We start from the raw sequence: 15,777 nt of genomic DNA, 5'->3' as shown, positions 1-15,777 counted from the left end.
TGAGAATCACACCCTGTGCCCGCCCGACACCACCCTTTCACCCTATTCACTACCGCACCCACTGACACTCCTCTTCTTTTGTGTCCGATTGTCCAGGCCGGTCCCAGGCTATCACCTAGCCCTGCGGATGTAGTTCATGGCCCAAACTGTAAAGAATCACCCCTCTTCAAAGGAGTTACAGTAGATCAAGGCCCCCACCCGATGAGATCCGTCACACCACACGCGTTCCTACTATCTGATAACCATCCTGTATTGTGATTGGGGAGGGGATTCTCACTGTGAGGGTGTGTGGGACCGAGCCTGAAGCGGAAGATTCCAGGGATGCCTTTTTGTACATCAAAGTCTTCACAATTATGTGTCACATTAAAAATATATAGCACTCCAACAAAGTAGTAGGTTTATAACACTTTAATAACTTATAAATATATACATCGCAACAAAAACAGTAAACACCTTAAATTTTTTTTATTAAAACAGAAGCAACAATGGTCAGTAGCGGTCTGTTGTGCGAATAGTTCCAAGGCAGCACAACGTGCTGAGTTGTGGACGGCACCCAGGTGAAGAACCATCCCTTCTTTAAACCCCATGGTGACCAACTATAGTTTATTCTCTATTTCGTTCCCTTGCCATAACAAAATAAAAGTCTTGGGTTATTTATGGAAGGGAAGACTTTTTGTTTCTTCCAATTTTTTTTTAAAAACAAAGGTTTAAGGAAAGGCAACCCTTAATGTGCATGTTTTCCACAGAAATTTGCCTTTGAAAACTAAAGGCAATAAATAAGGCCGAAATCTGTATTTTGTTTTTGGATACACATGTTATTTGTGTCTGTGTATTCATTTTTATGCATGACTTTATATGGAATGGTTAAAATAACTTATGATGCAACTTAACAGGAAAGATCACAAACATTTCAATGAGTGCTATGTCCCAGGTTTTACATAAAGTAGTGTTTACCTAGAGTGGTGCTGTGTAGGACACTCTGAATGGAAATTAACCAGAACTATAACCATAACAACAACAACAACAACAATAATATAACTTTTATGCTCAAATTACGCAAAGATTTAGCTAATCTGCTAAAGGGGGGAGTCGCCATTTCTTTTGATAATTTATTCACCCATCCGTAGCCTCTCTAATCTCCATTACAATGTGTTTGTTGCTGTCGCTAGCTGATGAAAAAACTAAAGTGATAACTTCCTCATCCTTAATTTGTCTTTCTTTGTTCCTTAAGATGTCATCTGTGTCAACCTCTTCCGAGAATGCTGATGCGTTAGGGATTTCCTTGTGTTTCTTAACTCCTTCGACGCTCATGACGAGCTCAGCTCGTCATGAGGTACACCTCTTGTACACTGATGCCGAGCTGAGCTCGTCATGATTAGTAGGAATTCCAGATTTTCAGCGCAGGGGGGGAAACCATGAGCATCGATGGTGTTAATAGCATTGGTGTCTGCACACTTCTTTGTCAATTCTATGAACATGACAGCTGCTTCATAGACAGACGATATCTTTGTTAAGTCATTAGTGTTAAGTGTGTCTGAAACTACAGTGCCCTTCTGTTTTACTTTCCTCAGACACTACAGAGTTTTGTGTGTTGTTCTTCTGAGCGACAATTATTCCAGAGGTTTCAGGTTCACTTGTTTTGTCCTGCAGTAAGTTAACAGCTTCAGAGACTTCATGTTTATTTGCTATGTCCTGCTGTGCGTCAACTGCTTCAGAGACGTCAGCCTCATTTGTTATGTTTGACTATATTCTGGACCTGCCCGGCCGCGCCCAAAATGGCGCCGGTATAAATGGGACTTGTAACTCCTTGTTGTGTACTGGTTGCCCAACCTTGATATCACGAGATACGTATGCAGTTTTGAAGCACATGGCGAGCAGGGACGAGAATTGATTGAACATTTTGACATCCCTATTGATATTAAGTTCTGATGTGTTATTGATTACTGTACTATTGAAAGATCGAATTAACGTCACTCATTGTACTTGCCCGCTTTTGCTGCACTGTGCCTCGTCAGTAGCGGTCTGTTGTGCGAATAGTCCCAAGGCAGCAGAACGCGCTGAGATCTGGACGGCACCCAGGTGATGTCCAGTAAGTTGCCGCACTGGTTTTGGTATCCTACAATGCTGCTCCGAAAAACGGCGTGGGGCGCCCCGGGGAGGGGGGAGGCGGCGTGAACGGGCCTCCCCAGGTGGAGGCTCGTCTGCTGTAGTGGGGCGCCCCTTTACCGTTTCAGTTGCCATTCCGCCCGCTTTTGCTACACTGTGTCTTTTCCGCCATTCAGCTGTTTACCGCCCACTCTTGCGGCTACAGAGTCTCGCTCACCATGTAGTTGAGTTGCTCCCACTCTTGCGTTGCAGCGATAGGCGGCTGCCACAGGACTCTTAAAATGGCAGCCGGCTCTTCGGATTTGGGCCTGGTCCACTAAAATGGCCCTGGGACACCTTGGAACTCGGACGCTTGTCTGCTAGGGCTTGGACTCCATTCTCGAAAGCGTCCCCTCAGCCTTGAAGATTCTACAAAAGTCTTGGGGGCCCCCGACTCCCGCAGGCTTGCGGTGGGGAGCGGCTGCCATGATTGCTTGCGGAATGGCCACGACGGAGCTACGAGATGGTGGTGCTCTCATGTTGACGCCAGCTTTAGTCTGAAACTTCCAGAAACACTGTAGACTATCAATTCGATGAGTTCCGGTGGAGCCCCAACGTGACCCGGTAGGGAAGAACTTGCCCTCCCCTTTTTTGAGTGATGGTTCTTGTTGCCTGTCCCCTCTGTTGTCATCTAACGGAACCTTTTTTGATTGCCGAGTGAGAAAAAAAAAAGGTGGGTCTTTCATCGTTTGGGAAAAAAAAATGTTTTAATCCAATGAAAAGTGTTATTTTTAGGTCAAATGATCAAGCCTTCCATCATTAGGAAACCAAAAGTAAAATGAACCAATGAAAAGTTTTATTAACAAGTCACATGACCTGTTATGCTTACGTTACGCGCTGCGCGCCGCGCTCTGGATCGTTTCCGGGAAGCTGCGCCTTGCGCACCGGAGCACTTCCGGGTGCGCTAACGCGGCGCGTCATATGACGCATTACGCGACAACGCAGGTCCAGAATATAGTCAAAATGTCTCCACCAACCAGCGGTCGGAATACAACCCCTTTCAGCAGTCCAAAAAGTTATGTTAAATGACAACAGAAGGGACAGGCAACAAGAACATTCAGTCAAAGAGGGGAGGGCAAGTTCTTCTCTACCGGGTCACGTTGGGGCTCCACCGGAACTGATTGAATTGGTAGTCTACAGTGTTTCTGGATGTTTCAGATTGAAGCTGGTGTCAGCATGAGAGCACCCAATTCTAAAACAGTAAATGCTTGGATAACAATCAATCAAATGTAGAGGGAAGCAGGCACGACGGGTTACAATGGGGGCAAAGGCTTACGTTACCTACCCTTCACTATCTGCAAAGAGAGAATACTCCTAAAAGAAAAGAGGAGGGGGGGGCAGCGTTCAAAGCACATCAGCGTGCATAAATACGAAAATGTTTTTTACCTACCATGTACTTGACATTTTACAGCTTTTGATATTTGCTATTAAAAAACATTGAAATTCACTGAAAAAACCATAGGTTATAGACCATATATAGTTAGGAATTAGCATTTACAAAACCTTAATTTACTCACACAAAACCATAGAAATTCGCATATATAGTTAGTTGCAAAAACTATATATCGCGCACCCGCAATCCACTGCTGATGATGTCACATATTACATCATTCATGACATGGTCAGTGACATCACTGATGACATCACTGATGACATCACTGATGACATCTCATTTGACATTACTGATCACATCACTGATAATATCATTCATGTGATAATACGATGAACCTCTTCAGACTCTAATATAACCTTAGATACAATCAGTGTAAACAGACACTCACAGATTGTCACTCATCCATGGAGTTACTCACACATCTAGTCAGTCATGAAAAGAATCAATCACTCCTCCATTTCCTCAACTATACAGTTATACACACCTTACTTATTCAAACATATACTAACACATATTTACTCTCTTATACAATCCCTGATACAAGTTCACAATGATCCATACAGCCACTCACAAATTCACTGGCTCTTATGCACAGTTATTTATATATGTCAACTCTCACATGTACTGCGTTTTACATATGTACTTACTTTGACATGTAGCACTGAGATATACATTCACTCACCAATACACTCATGCACACATTCAACCGCCCATACAGCTGTTTCCACATGCACTTTTGAACCCATACATCTAGTGAATGAACTGCTCACACATCTATGCACAGAGTCATACACCTCCCAGCCACCCACACACATACTCAGTCTCCCATACAAATACTTGGGCAACCAATCAATAACCCATATAGTTACTCATATAGCTACTGATCAACACATGCAGCAGTTTACAGAACAACAGACATAATGATGCACAAATTAAGACAGTTTAGTCACTAACCCATGCACTCAGTGAGACACATTTAATCACTCTCTCATACAGTCAGTCATGCACCTACTAAATCCTTCAACCAGACACTTATACATCCACTCATTCTTCATTATGGCACAGAGACAGCTCTCCTGAAGGCGGCGGACGAGATTCGATCCATTATGGACAATGGAGGAGCTGCAATCCTCATACTTTTAGATCTGTCCGCAGCCTTCGACACGGTCGATCATGCCACTCTGATCGACCGTGTCGCGGCCATAGGAGTAAGGGACAAGGCTAAGGAGCTTCTGGCCTCATTCTTGTCAAACCGCCCACAAACGGTGAAGCTGGGACAATACACTTCCCAGACCTTCTCCCTGCCTTGCGGTGTACCACAGGGATCCTCGCTAAGCCCGACACTGTTCAATATATATGTGTCTGACTTAGCGAGGGTCATCAAGTCCCACGGTATCTCTCTCACTACATGCGCAGACGACACACAACTGGTGTTGTCCGTATTCGATGATGGCCAAACAGTAGCGTCAAACTTCCAATCTGGCATGGAAGCAATAAGCTCCTGGATGTCATCAAACTGCCTCAAGCTAAATTCTGATAAAACAGAAGTGATGACATTCGGGAGACTACAACCAACCTGGTCTCCTCAATGGTGGCCCTAACAAATGGGACAACCTCCAGTACCAGTGGTCAAGGTACGAAACTTGGGGATCATCTTCGACAACAAACTGTCCTTCCAGCAGCACGCAAACTCAGTGGTCTCATCTGCCTTCCACACCTTAAAAAAAATCAAAAAACTCATTCCGTACCTACCATCTTCCGCAGGCAAAACTTTAGTCAGCACGCTAGTCTTTTCCAAGACCGACTATTGTAATGCCTTACTCCTAAATGCACAACAAAAGGTCCTTAATAAATTACAGACTGTACAGAATGCAGCAGCTAGGACCCTGCTACGCATTCCAAAATTTGCATCTGTCTCCCCCTACATCCAACAGCTGCATTGGCTGCCGGTAAGGAGCCGCATCAAATTTAAAGCCTTGTGCATAGCGTACAAAGCCATTTATAACCATGGCCCCCTATTTCTAAAACAAGCCTTTCGCCCACTCGAACAGCAAAGAACATTGCGTTCATCTTCTGCCCATCTGCTAACAGTCCCCCGCACAAGAAGGGCTAACTGGGGAGACAAACGTTTCACCGTTGCCACAGCTAGACTGTGGAACACTCTCCCTCTCCACCTTAAGTGTGCCCCTACCCTGCTTAAGTTCAGAAAAAATCTGAAAACATGGCTATTCCATGCCTAGTTTCCTTTCCTACGGAGAGTTTGTGACACAGCGCCGAGACACCCTCGGGTATTTGCGCGCTCTAAAAATCGCCAAAAATAAAAAAAATAAAAAAAAATTATGTAAGACATATTTTAACTTTACAGAAACATACAGTCACTGGATGATGTCATCAGTGATGTCACTGACCATGTCATGAATGATGTAATATGTGACATCATCAGCAGTGGATTGCGGGTGCGCGATATATAGTTATTGCAACTAACTATATATGCGAATTTCTATGGTTTTGTGCGAGTAAATTAAGGTTTTGTAAATGCTAATTCCTAACTATATATGGTCTATAACCTATGGTTTTTTCAGTGATATATATATATATATATATATATATATATGCCCAGTAACTCCCTCAACAACAAAGTTTTACAAAAACCATGACAAAACAAGCACTGATGAAGCTAAAAGGCTCGCCGCCAATGCTGGACCTATTGGTTTTCCCAATGCTTGTTTTATTTTGTTATCGTAAAATGTACTACTCTTAGGGAATAGCGGAGAATAAGGTGTATAACCTTAACCTTAACCTTGTAGCACATTTGCCCAGCATTTTCTGTGGTTATGAATTAGTCTCTTCCCTGGGTTCCTTACCATCAAGACATTGGCTAGTGCATCTTCCCATATGGCACCAAATTTGCAGCTTTTTGCAGCACTTTTAGTATGATCACTAGCCTAATTATTCAACATATTTTCCACCATCAACTAGTGGGGTAAATTTAGCCCCCGCAGCACCCGTGATGCAGGAGGGACCCAGAGCTCCAGACAGCAACCTCCAACACTGTGCACAGGTGGCGGGCCTCTGTCCTCAGAGCTCCTGACTGGGTCTGGAGCATGGGGAGGGGGCCCTCAATGTACTTATCAGGGGACCCCTTCAAATTTCATTACGCCACTACCATCAACAATGCAGTTCAAGTACTCAGTGTCAACTGAAAAATCGCTTTTTTTTTCTATCCACTAGGACAAATAAGAAAAAAGTAGTGAAAAGTAAAAAACGTTACATTTATCAGGTTCAGTTCATGTGACTTCTCAACATAACCTCTAAATTACTTTTTATTTTAAAACTGAAAATTGTGTATATCGGGTCGCATGTACGGCAATTGATGTACCTGAATAAAGTTAGCTTGCCCACATGAACAGTAGGTAAGCTAGTTGACTCTTTTTGGAACTGTCATAAAAAGACAAGGGGATCAATTCATAAAGGCATACATGAGTTAGTAAAGTAGTACTACAATGATACTACTTCAAGTACTTTTGAATGCCTTTGAGAATGGGCCCCAAAAAAGACTAAACTTGGAAAAATTAGAACATTTAGGAAATGTCATATACAACTAGTAAAAAAAAGAAGACACGGTACCCTCCTTGCACATTCAGTAATAGGGAATTGGATATTTTGGGGTCAATACACAAGTCATTACATGAAGCCCGTGAAGCAGTACTTCCTTTTATTAGGTCGAGCCTGGGCAGCGCATGGGCTGCTGCGAGGCATGCAGTATTGGAGTATGGCTTTAAAGCCCCACTCAAACTCTGCCCATATTTTTGATTGGCCTGTGTCATTGTCCTTTGTAACACTCGCTTCCGAGTCATTATTAGGCTTGCTAATCCCTCTTTGGTACCTCCTTATCTGCATTTGTTACCTCCCATAACGACTGGACATTTAACGTGTTTTAATATACAGTCTGCTTTATTGTGGCTGTGGAGCACTATTTTATTTAATGATTTGCCCCTATAACACCCACTATGACGCAACATGCCGCCTGCTTTTATTTAATTTAGTAATGGCGGTCCTCTTTAAGTACAGCAGCCGTGTTTCTTTCTTTCTTTAATTTAGCAGCGCGGTCTGTTTTAAGTATAGCTGCCACGCTTATTTATTTATTTTTGTTTACCAGTGCCCATGAGGCGCTTTCACATTCATGGAGGCTGCACCCTTTTCTTCAGACAAGCCGCATCTAAAGAAAGATTGGCAGCTGCTATTAAAATAAAAGCGCGGAATGGTTGCTTTTACAAAACAAATCTGTTTGTCAACTTGACAAACAGAAGTTTATTTTTTGTCGAAGCGCCCCATGCCGCTGTTTTACTTTAATGCAGGCCACGCCCCTTTCTTTAGATGAGGCTTGTCTAAGGGCGCAGCCTCCATGAGTGTGAAAGCACCGCATGGGTGCTAGTAATTTGCAATGCAATAGTTCTCCCATTTGCGAGAGTTTAAGCTATTGCACTGCCAATAGTTCAAGCACTTGTAAATGCAAGACCTATTGCATTGCAAATGCTTGTTTGAATCCTCTTCAGCCCTTCAAAAATCTGGAGGGTCGCTTGAGGGTGCTTTTGGCCGGCCGATCCTTATCTTTCACAGGTCTGAGCAATTCCTTCCTCCTGCAGCGTCTCCACCATGTTAGAGTCAGGCATCACCCTTGCTAGAGTGTGTCCAGATTGAAAGTTGCAGACTATGGATAGTCTGCCAATTTTTTGTTACAGTTTTATGTAGTGCAAACGTCCCCCGATAGCATCTGTGAAAGATGGCTTTAGTGGTGGAGGGAACTTCGGACAGTGAGATGAGCTGGGTGTTGTCGGTGTAGCAGATGATGCTGAGTCCATGCGATCTGATGGTGTCAGCCAGGAGGTCATGTAAGTGTTCACGAGGGTGGGGCTGAGGTTTGATCCTTGAGGGGCTCTGCAGATGATCTTCTTGGGCTCAGAGGTGAATGGTGGGAAACAGATCCTTTGGTGAGATACACAGCGATCCATTTGAAGGCATCTCCTTAGATCCCAATGTGGTGGAGTCTGTTGATCAGGATGTGATGGGAAACTGTGTCAAATGCAGCGGACAGGTCCAGGACTGCCATTTCTCTGTGGTCCAGGAGGACTCGGATGTTGGTGGCTATGATCAGAGCTTTCTTGTGCTGTGGTTAGCTCGAAATCAATATTGGGAGGGGTCCAGGAAGTTATGGTCTTCTAGGTGTTGGTTGAGTTGGTGGTTTATCGCCTTCTCGAGGACTTTAGCTGTATAGGGGAGCAGCGAGATGGGCCCATAGGTTTCCAGTGTAGCTGGGTCAGTGGATCTTTTTTTCCCGGAGGGGTCTCATTTCTGTTTGTTTCTAGTCCTCTGGAAGGGAGGCTGAGGTGATGGTGGTGTTCAGGACCTTCCTGAGCTTTTCGCCAATTGTCTTGCATCTGGGGTTGAAGAAGGGGTGGGGCAAGGGTGCGTGGGTGCTCCTGAGTGCACAAAGTTCATGATAGAGATGATGTCTTGGATGGTGAGGGGGTCCCAGTGGTGAGCAGAATTTCGGGTGTTGTGTTCGTGAGTTTGAGCTGATTGATGCTTTCGACAACGGAGGGTTGTTGTTCGATGTTCTTGTAAATGGCCGATGTCTTGTTATGGAAGAAGTCAACAAAGTTGTCGCTCAATTCCTGAGGGGGTGTAATGTCGTTCTCGGTGACTGCAGGACTGGACAACTCCCTCATGATGGTGAAGAGTTCCTTGCTGTGGTTTGTGATGGCATTGATGCGGCATGCTAGGGTTTTCTTCTTAGAGTCTTTCCGTAGTCTGTGGTACTAGTTGAGAGCGGTTTTGAAGGCTGTGCAGTCTTCCATCTTTCTGCCGACACACCACTCCCTTTCTAGTTGCCAGCCATAATTTTTTCCTCTGGAGGCCTGAGACCCAGACCCAAGCCCCTGAGAACTCCGATCACCAACGAGGACCCAGAGCACTCGCTGTCCTCCATCAAACCAACTATGTCGAATTCTGGAATCTGTTTGTATTATTAGTTGACAAGGGGCCAGTTGATTTATGAACGCTCGGGCCAGAATACACAGAAGTCGCAGCCAAAGGTGAAAGCACTGGAAGAGAAGAACTGGAAGAGAAGAACTGGAAGCATTGTTCGACAAAACTTAATCTATATTTCGGAAATAAGCAGAAGTAGAAGAATTTGATTTGTGGAGTTGTGGTTGGGAGCCTCTGTTGCAACTTGTAGACTTCCTATTTATTTGGTTTGAGGAAGAAGAGATTACATGCCCAGAGCACAATTACCTCAATGTTATCCTTGCCGGATCGGGGCAGTGGGATGTTGCACTGAAGGCCTGAAGAATTGCTCCCTCTAGATATAAGTCGCAGCAGCCTAATGACGGCTGCCTCCACACTCAAGAGGGCCATAGGCGACTACAGCACTCTTGCCAAGCCACGACAATCACTGAACCACTAAGCCACCTCTCCACACATCTCTCCCCACGTCTATAGCTTCAGAATACTGGCCAATTTCAGCTCCAGCTGCTAACAAGTAAAGCAGGTAGAGAGAAACAGGTAAAATGTTCCTGGGCCTCAAACAGCAAATCATCAGACACCTCCAACACCAACAACAAATTTGACTTGCCTATGTGCCTCGGGGCCTCTCGTCATGATCAGGCCGATTATTACTGATGTAAGATGGCCCCCCCAGTGGGTAACCTGAACGGCCCCCACAATTTGCCACTTTCCCCTACTCACTGTTTCACGTCTCATGGCTACTTCCATGAGGGAGAGGAGCTGCAACCCTGGTGTTTTGGAGACAGGTGGCTGGTGACTCACGACCTATGTCCTCTATCCTCTGTCTGCCTTTTCCGCACCACACCACCTTCGACTGCATAGCCCAATGTCTCCCACACAAACAGGGAGCAACGCAGGCACAGCATCTTCACAGTCATGGGCGCGGAGGCTAATAATCGCCAGCACGCGCAGATGTAGGATAAAGGCAGAGAGGCGCGGATGGTGAAACAGAGGGGGCCGAGGAAGGTGGGTGGTGAGGCAGCAACTCCGCAGCAGCTCCTGCGAGTGGAGGGTAATGCCACACAAGAGTTAGCATCAGGGTGAGCGGAAACATCGGAATTCTAAGGTTTTGGCGCCTACCTAGGTTTTCCTTTGTTTTGTAAATCTGGGAAGCATCAAAATCCATGGGTGTTGTGTGGGAACACTGACCGCAAAGTACAAGGTACGCCTCCCAAGCGCAGACTAAGGCAATGCAGCCATTTGCACTGTCTTGCCTTACTCCATATCTACAAGGCCATTCAAAGCGGCTTTGCATAACCTCAACATTTTGAATTTGCAGGTTGCGCAGTCAGAGCATCACAAAAAATGACGCTCTGGCTGCGCAAGGAGCTCATAAAAATGCCCCAGAGCATATTTCAAATAAATGCCATCATGTTTTGCTATATAAGATTTGATCATGTGCTTTCAGATATTGAAATCCGAACACATACACACTTTTAGGGCTCACCCATGAGCGTTCCTCGTACTAATTGAAATTATTTTCTATGAGTGATACCTAGGGAACTGCTTTGTTCTCTTACATTGCCATGTGTGCCCTGGCACTGTTGGCCTGCTGCTTTCGGTCTGAAAAGCTCATGTGCTCATTAATTAAAAGCTTTTAAATCGCTCTTAATAGTGAAAAGGTACATTGTCAGTAGTGCAAAGGGGTCTGGTATGGTGCAATTATGGAGGAGGGGCAAAGCATTAATAATTGGGAGCAGGAATTTGAGCTTGAACCAAGGCCACTTGCAAACATTTTCTGATCTTGCCCCAAACAAAGGGAAGCCCATAAATTAATAGAGATGATCAAAAAATGTGACGAGATGGAGGGAGGCTGCTTACCAGAGAGTCTATGCTCATACACCTGCATGAACAGGTTCAAACAAGGGCAACTGACTGCAGAAATAAGTCCTTAAGAAACTATGCCACAAACGATTCACAAAGATTAACAGTGTAACATCGGGACAGGCTTCAGCTTCTACCAGGAACTTTATTAAATGGATGGCGATTGCCTGTTTACTATTAACTAGGGTTGGAGACCTGAAAATGCACTTCACATCACCACAGAACTCCTTATTGGGGTGCAATATTCTGAGTATGCACAGTTGTGATCTTTTATCTCCTATATATTTATCGGTTTAACAATTCTGTTAACATTATTTTTGAACAATGCACATTGGTTGGTTTTCACCACACTGTAATGAAATATGAAGATGAATATCCTTATCAAGCTGACCAATTCATAATGACAACGGTTGTTTTTTTGCAGTTTAGCATTTCCGTTTGACAAAAAGGCAGATCAGCGGTTAACAGATATGTAAGGTGCATCATTTGGTTCTTCATGTTTTAATTGTTCGCAATAAAATAACCATAGAATGTTGGTGGAGCATTCAACCTGATTGCAGAAAACAAATGAGAAAGGAAAAATGATGCATGGGAAGCTCAATTGATGACATTTTCCAAAATGACAAAAACACATGAAGCACTGTGCATGCTTTCCATTAGATTTGTAGTCTGTAATAGGCTAAAATTCCCGAGGTTAGGTTAGACTCTATTTTGCAGAAGTATACCAAAGTGCTGTACAGGCGTTTCGGTACATGCCTGAATGATGGAGGCTTCTGCAGGATGTGAATATAGAACCGGGAAGCAGGGGCACCTGGGACTGAAACTGTCCTCCAACTCTCAGAAAACTGGAGGTTTGTCATGATCAGTTTGTGTTTTGAAGGTTATCATGGTTTCAGCCCACCTATGCAAGAAATGGTTCTGGCACCACTGAGTAAAAACCCACCCCACACTGAGGCAAATACATATAATTTGACTTCAGGGAATGTTTTTTTCTGCATGTCACATACGCCCTATGGGATGAACCATGATTATTTTGATTGGACCAACAGAACCCAGCTTGCACCATTTCCCTGCCAAAGTCCAAACTGGGGAACGGAAGGAGCAGGGTAAACTGTGGGCAGATGCTGGGCTTCAGCCCGACCCCTACCCTCTTACTTCATGGCACTGATGGGTCTATTCTAGTACAGTCATAAAAGAGTTAACTCAAAAGGTGATCATGTGTTGCAACTATACACTCAATTATTCTTTAAACAACCGAAGAAATGTGCATTTCTTGCACATGAAACATTTAGAATGATTTATAGTCAAGGACTGTTCTTTATTGTATATTCTATGTGAATTAACCTATTCACCTAGGAACTGCTATTGATAAAATGTGGTTTGGAGAGACTTTTCTAAGTCAATAACCGAACATATACTATAAAAAAAATAGTACTACACTAGCACCCTACACACAGTTTATTCACAATCAGCGCGTTATTAGTAAATGTGCAGTCTTGTTGCAACCTTGTAAAAAATGAAAATCCTAGTATAACCAACATATTGTGTAGCAATAGCATTTATACAGCGCTTTCTAATTCTGATGAGGAACTGAAGTGCTTTGTGGGCGAATAGCACGTTGCACTGTGCTATACTTACAGCATAAAAGACATTCTCATTCATATAGGATTACAATTTTGTTATTCTAAGTATCATACAGTAGAAATGCAGTATTTACTTAAGTCTTGTGAGCAATTAGTCCTACAATGTATTGCACAAAGTTGCTACTGAAAATACCATGCGATGCGTCCTAAAGTGTTTATGCAACTGTTAATGTACTTGGAAATTCAGGTGTTTCTACATGTGCTCGTATAGAGGATATATGTAGGTGGTCAGCCCTGCGCTCAGCAAGTGGTCATGCGAGGGTCATGACTGTATGTATATAGGTATATAATTGCAAGCACATACATTCGCACACACCTACAGCTTGATATCACATTGTCTGTGATTGTCACTGCACAGAGGGGTTAGTTGAGAATACAATCAGAGCAGGGTTTCTCCTACATCAAATTGCAGCTAACGAGTTATTTCACTCAGCTTAGGCCACCTTTAGATAGGTGTTTAGCTTTGGAAACAATATTACAAAAAAAACGAAAATAGAAATTTGGCAACATTTTAAAAATGGGCGACCATATGAAGTAGCACAATAGACAAGTTTAGTTTTTGAAGACAGAATTATAAAGCTAAACTGGTTTTCTTTCGAAATGCAATGTAATTAGGTTGGCGGGGGAAAGGGGGGGCGGGGTTATAGTGCATACAAATTAATCATTCCTTGCTGTGTCATAGTCTAGGTTGGACCAGAGCTTGACACTGATGGGCTGCACGTTTTTTTTTCCTTCTAGAAAATATGAAGGGTGGTAATTGATGGCTTGGTTACACAGCCGTGTTTGCCAAGGGTGACAAATTATTTTTATTTAGGTCTTTAAATAAGTCACCCACCCACTACAGAAATCTACACGTGCTGGGGCACGGCCTGGGGTCATTTACCTGTTAGGTACACCAAATATAATTTGGCGGGACGCCTGAATGACACACACTCTATTGTAAGTCTCACGGGAGACCGAGAGCAGACACTCGAAACCCACCTTTCTATAAACCAGAAAACCACAGAGGGCAAGGTTAAGTGCACTTTTGTGTAGGGGGAGGTGCGCTTTGCTGAATGCAAGCCTCCCCGGGGGCAGGCTGCAGAAGAAAGACTGCCAGCATGCACTAACACTGAGCGAATCAGGGGGAAGTTATGCCGCCGCACCCCCGGTTACATTCTATCTGTCGTGCCCTTAGGGGTTCTTTCTGGGCGGTAGTGGCATCCGCCTTTGGAATGACACGGTTGCAAAATGCTTCCACGGCTCTTTAATTGCCATTAGCTTCCGCGAGCGTTGCGTCTTTCAGTGTTCTTTCTCTTCAAAGGAATGTAAACACTTTATAGAAACAGGAAGGCGAAGGCAGTTGTGAAAGCGGCGAGGAATCCAGCCAGGCAGCCTCCAGCAAGCCTCTGTTTACCGAGCGCGCAGTCGACGCCCGGTGCTCCTGGCTGGGCCTATCTCACGTGAGAGGAGTCCGAGAAAATATTATTAACAGTAAACACCGAGGGGTCTTGGAAATGAGCCCCCAAGTGAATGACACCCAACAGTCGAAAGAGCAAAAACACGCATGCACCTCACCTTGGATTTAGAAGGGTTAATTAAGCCATGGCAGCACCCATCTCCCAAAAATCCGCTGTCCACGTCGCGGCGAGCATGGCGTTGAAGCACTGCCCGCCCAGCAGTGAAGTACACGTACCCACCAGGCTCACCGGTAAGAAGATTGCAGTAATCCCCTCCGCAATATGGGGCAGCTGAGCAGAGGCTATAAGCACTGTTGCAGAAAGAAATGTGCCGGAAGTGGCCACGTTCAGCATGCGATGGACTTTTGCTGGAAACTTAGTGATTTTTGTGTGTTTTTCAACGAGCAGAAACAAAACAAGTGCAAAAAATAACAAGACACTCACTTTATGAAGTAACGCTATGTCTTATTACCAGATCTTGCAAATGAGGTAGCTGTCATGATCAGTTAGGGTATGAAATTATGAAAGGCAGCTGTCGACTAAATCTTATTAGAGAAATAATACTTGACTAAGCAGCAAGGCTGAGGGTGTGAGGTTGTGTCAGAGTAGAAATGGGTTATTGATGTCAACGAAGGTTTATGGAGGTGAGATTAGTAACACCAAAATGGGATTGGAAATAATTGTCATGTTGGCCTGAAGCTGCCCGGATCAGTAGAGTCTCAGTGCGGCTAAGAGAGGCGACCAAAGCTGGTCCAAGGAGAGCTTGAGCCGTGACAGATTTTTACGATATCCATGTGAGATAAATGTAAATTTGACAAATGTCTAGCGGACACATTTACATAACAGGTGGTTATCCTTCAAATCTGCGATGGCTCCCGTATGCTGGACCATCGTTCAGTATTGTAATTACATTTATATAGGCGTCAAAGTGCTTTTTCTGCGAGTAGCATGGTACTCCGGAACCCATAAAGGATTATTGGTGAATTAGTATGGTAAAATATGAAAGTAATTTGAGTGGTGAATATGTTAGTCAGTTGTTTGGATTGAGAACAATAGTGGAGTGATAGAAGAGGGTAAAAGGTATATAGTGCTTGCTAACCCTGATGAGGTGATGAAGCACTTTTTCGGCGAGTAGCATTCGGCTCCGGAACCCATAAAGGATTAGTGGTGAATTAGTATAGTGAAATATGAAATTATTTAGAGTGGTGGACATGTTAATCTGTTATTTGGACTGAAAAGGATAGTGGTTGCAGTAAAAGAAGGAAGG

This window comes from Lissotriton vulgaris, chromosome 1_1 (assembly GCF_964263255.1).
Source record: "Lissotriton vulgaris chromosome 1_1, aLisVul1.2, whole genome shotgun sequence".
Taxonomy (NCBI): Eukaryota; Metazoa; Chordata; class Amphibia; order Caudata; family Salamandridae; genus Lissotriton; species Lissotriton vulgaris.
Note: the sequence above shows the minus strand (reverse complement) of the source record.